The 5,100-nt window shown below is 43.4% G+C and overlaps 1 pseudogene; it reads left to right on the top strand.

Moving 5' to 3' along the window:
- The first annotated feature begins 3,858 nt into the window (after window positions 1-3,858).
- LOC111742901 lies at window positions 3,859-3,977 on the top strand (annotated as a pseudogene).
- Window positions 3,978-5,100: the final 1,123 nt, after the last annotated feature.

A 5,100-nucleotide genomic window follows, 5' to 3' on the forward strand; every position in this document is an offset into this window, starting at 1 on the left:
TTTCATACTTGACCAGAAGGGCATTTCGTCACGAGTAACAGGATCCATCCCTTGCTCCCTGGCCTCCTCCGTACTCTGCTGATAAGATAGCAATGAACGTGCCGATGCATGCTTCCAGGAATCGGAGCTTTTCCCTGGCCCCGGCCAGCGCTGCTGCCTTTTAGAGGCAGGTGCCAGAGCCCAGTGCCCTCAAGCTGGCCAGTTCACTGTCCTTGGGGCTCTCTTCCCACCAGCATCTCCCTCAGGCCCCTGTAGGCAGAGATTAGTCACTTGTGCAGCCACTGATCAAACACCCCTCTCCCTGGCTTCCTGGTCCCTGGGCCACTTGGGGAAGAAGGACCTTCTCTGCTAGCTTCTGTATCTCCTAGGCATGGAAAGAGCTAAGTATACTCCCCAGTCCCATCAATGGCTCAGGGGAGGCTCTCCCCCACTCACCCCCGGTGTGACCTTGAACAGGTCTCTCAACTTCTCTGGACCTCCATAGTAGCTAATGTTTATAGAATACTCACTCTGTGCTAGGCATCGTTCTAGTTACTTTTTATAGGAATCAATTCATATTTAAACCACTCGACAACCTTACATCTTGTGTGATTAGTTTTGTGTTATTCTATTTTGCAGACGAGAAAACTAAACCAGCAAGAGGTTTTATGGTTCACCCAAGGCCAGACACATCTAAGATTCGAACCCAGGCCCTCAGACTCCAGGAAGGCTCACTTTACCACTCGGCCAGCAGCCCTTAAACATTGTGGTCTCAGGACACTCTACAGCTTTCAAAATTATTGAGGATTCCAAAGAGCTTTTGTTTCTGTGGATTCTATTAATCACCCTATTAGAAATTAAAACTGAGTTTTCGAAGCCCAAGAATACACAGTACACATTCATTAGTCATCAAAACAATGTCATCATCACACATCGAGTGGCTTCCAGAAAACTCTACACCCAGGAGAGAGTGGTAGTGAAAAAAGCAAATGACACTTTAGTATTATTACAAAAATAATTTTAACGTCATGGACCCCCTCAAAGGCTGTCAGGGACTCTGAGGGGTCCCCAGACCACACTTTGAAAACTCATACACTACACTGTCTCCATTACCTTGTTAGAACACATGAATAAGGAGGTCCTCCCTCCGTTCCTCACAGGATGTTGATGCAGTGAGTGAACATTTACTGAGCACCAACAGTGTATGAGGCACCATGCTGGGCCCCGGCACACAGCAGTGATTAACAAACACACCCTGCCCTTGTGAAGCTTTTGGTCCCATGGAAGAGACAGACAGCGAGCAAAAAATCCTTCCAGAAATCAGTCTTATGTAAGAGCTTGAGTGCAAGTAATTTAATTTGGGAAGTAATCCCAGGAAACAGGAGTCAGGTATTAGGGAGTAAAACGTGGAAGGAAGAAAAGCCAGTATAGGGAGTGTTCTTGAGCTGGTCACTGCCGTGAGCACTGGGGCCAGATTCTGCTGACATCTTCTGAGGAGCAATGTAGAATGTGCCTCAGAACTGCTCACTGGAAAGGCAGCAGAGGAGGGCGTTTAGGCACCAGCTGTTATCTCCCATTATGATAATTATTAGAAATTTAAAAAGGGGACACAACAGGACCAAAAACCAGAGACACGACATAGTGTGAGGGTTTTCCTGAGGACTTTGAAAACTGTGACTCTGCTTTGCAACAAGGAAGTGTTGCCCATCTTCAAATGAGAGTGTGGGCTCCATCATAGCTTCTGCTCTTCCTGCTCCTTCTATCCCCAAAAGCACCCAGTTAAACCTTTTCAGATCAGAGACTTTCACCCTTGGGCCGCTAGCTAGTTCAGCTCAGAAACCCTTCCCTCCCAGCATTTGGTACCAACACGACTGCTCCCAAGGCACACACGTAGTTGCAGACACTGGTTGCCAGGGACAGAGGAGGCAACTCAGGGAGTGAAAAGAATGTTACATGTTGAACTCCGTGCTTAAATATAGGCCATTTCAAAGAAAGTCTGTAATTCAAAATAGTCTTTGAAGGATGCACGATATTTTTTTGTCCTTTTTCTAAACAAGGAGCCACAAATGCAAAAAAGCAGCTGTAATTTCTTTAAGACAAAAGTCTTGGTGATTCAGAGCTTGTCTTTGCTCGTCTTGTTTATCTTTTAAAACCAGGCCTTCTTACAAGGTCCACTGGGGTGCTTGGTAGAAGGCACATTGAGCTGGGAATCGGGCCCTGGGTCTCATCCCAGTTCAACTGCTGGGCTTTTGAACAAGTTTCTTCTCTTGTTTGGGCCACAGTTTTCACGTCTATGAAATGGATGGGGTGATGATGGGAGAGTTTGGCTGCATCGCTATTTCTCAAAGGGTGGGCACAAAACAGTACAGGTCACCTATGGGGAGTGATTTCAGGAATCATAGGCTTGAGAGAAAATAATAAAAAGGAAGAGCTTTTCAGTTCTCTTCTTATCCTTCGTATTTCCACGTCGGTGCAGGTGTGCCCTCAACAGCTCTCTTTCTTCTGTAACTGAGAACATGTCTTAGGACCAGGCTTCAGCAGGCAAGAATAGCTAGAATTTCATCTCATTGTTTTGTTATCATTGTGCGTGTGCCTTGGTTAACTTCTACTTTAGCGAGTAACTATTTTTGTTTTCCTTTAAGGTAGTGATAGAAAGTTTTCTTTGTAAATCAATTCATTTTAGTTTTTAAAAGATGAGTTATTTAAAAAAAAAAAAAGTAGCAGATGATGTTACAGGAAGCGTATAACTATGGCAACAATCATGGCCATGTCACCCAAGTTCGGCAACTAACTCTGTGTACTGAAGTCTGAGGTTACTTCCCTCACTAGAACTAGTCTGTTCTGGCTGTGAATGGCTCGGTCATGGGATGTTCTCACTGTCCTCCATTCCTCTATTGTCCATGTTCCCTGGGTGCTGAAGTTGTGCTAAACAGACTCTGGGTCAGAGGTAGAGAGGTCCAGGTTGCTTGGGAATTTTGTTCTGCCACAGGCAGAACAGCAGGTCCCCCCTCCTGGAATAACCCTACCTATAGCAAGAGATGGGCTCTGGCTGTGGTTTTAGCTGTACTCAGAAGCAATGACCATAACCATAAGTTCTGAGTGCTAAGACTTTACAAGGTGCTTCCCTGCATATGAGCTCAGGAATCCTCACCACACACCTCCAATTTAGGTGTTATTTCTGACTTCATTTTACAAGTGTGGAGACGGAGGCTCAGAATCTGAAACGACTTAAGAAGTCACATATCTAGAAAGAGATGGAATAAGGTCATTAAATCTGCATCTTTTATCACGAAAATCCATGCTCTTTCAACTAGAAATGATGCTAAAGAAGATTTGGAAATAAATCAGGAAGATGAACCCAGATATTTTCATGATTTTAAATCTCTCATTCTATAAATGTGCTACGTGAATCGTCCCTTCATTTGGAGAACATATCATTTATCAGTAAATGAACAACTTCATAGTTAAACCTTTGTGCACACCTATAATATGTTTATAACTTTCCAAAATTTTAACTGCTATGTCAAAAACTATATGTATATCTTTAAAATTCTTGACACATATTGACACATATTGACATGTATTGACACATATTGCCAATATGTCCTTCAGAACGGTTGCATCAGTCAACTCATGTGGCCCCAGCATGAATAAGACTGCCACCACTCTCTCACATTTACTCTGAGTATTTTAATTAAATTTCTTAAAATAGGACTGAAATGGCACTCCAGTATACCAATTAGGATTTCTTTGATTATTAGCGAAGTTAAACATCCTCCCATCTGCTCATTGACCATTTAGATTTATATTTGGAAACTTTGCATTCAAGTTCATTGTTGACTTTTTAAATATTTTATACAGTCAGGATTAGGGAAACATGTCTACAGCCATGCTACCCTGAACACGCCTGATCCCAACTGATCTTGGAAGTTAAGCAGCGTTGGGCCTGGTTAGTACTTGGATGGGAGACCACCTAGGAAGACCAGGTGTTATAAGCGTAAAAAAAAAAAAAAAAGAAAAAGAAAAAAAGGATTAGGGAAACAGTCTCAGAGCAATCTGGGCTCCAGTTTTTCTAATTGTGAAATGAGTTTTAGAGGAAATGCTCTCAAAATCCCCTCAACTTTAACCTTAACTGGGGCAGAGGTAGCATCGATGCTGCTGAGAGCCTGGGCACACTTCCTAGACTAAAGTCTCGGCCCTCTCAGCCCCTTCCCGTTCATCCAAGTAAAGATGGTCCAGGCTGCCAAATGTGCCGGGCCACCCCTGCCAGAACTAGCACCGTAATTCTGCTTCCCCACAGGGACACCCCACCGATGATCATATGCTGAGGCAGTGACTGTCTTTTGCATCTATGTTAGACATAATTATTTATAATTTAAGAAGTGATTTTGTTCTTGTTACCTTCACTTTTAATAACTCCTCCTTTTCCTTGCATCCCTGCCATCCCCACTGGCAATCCTATCCTTGCAAAACAGACATGAAGAAGGTGGACTTGCCATGGTACCTTAACCATCTCCGTGACAACCAGAAGTGATGCTCCTGAGATGTTTATAAAAGAACATATCCCCGGTTTATAAGAAGAGAGCTACAAAGCCTTAGGACAAACTTTATATGTCTTAAAAAAAAAAAAAAAAGTAACCGGAAAGATTAATTTCTTATTATAGACTTCCTTTAATGATGAATATTAAGTTAGAAAAAAATCATCTTTTATCTTGGGTGGGTGCCTGGTGAAGATGAATTTTGTTTGGTTGAAAATGCAGAAAGTTGACATTCTTCCAAGCTGATCATTGCTTGAAAATGAATATGTAAGCCTCGAATGTGATGAGGAAAGTATTGGAAGTGCATCTCTAAATGCACTGGGGAGGCTCAGATAACACGTTTTATTTCACGTGTCTTCCAGAAAAAGGAGGAGTTGCACATTTCAACCTTAGCCTCCCTTTATGTTCCACGTTCCATCCTTTCAGTTGGACTGACCCACCCACACATCTCACTCATGATGGTCAACGAAAGTGAGCCGCACACAGAGCTGGTCTGGGAGCTCATGGCGTCCCCTATTCTCCAGATGATCTCCACCTGCTCCCCCTCCTTCTGAATTCCTCGCCCCATTCACTGCTCCCCTCC

The sequence above is a fragment of the Pteropus vampyrus genome, unplaced genomic scaffold (assembly GCF_000151845.1).
Source record: "Pteropus vampyrus isolate Shadow unplaced genomic scaffold, Pvam_2.0 Scaffold103, whole genome shotgun sequence".
NCBI classification, from domain to species: domain Eukaryota; kingdom Metazoa; phylum Chordata; class Mammalia; order Chiroptera; family Pteropodidae; genus Pteropus; species Pteropus vampyrus.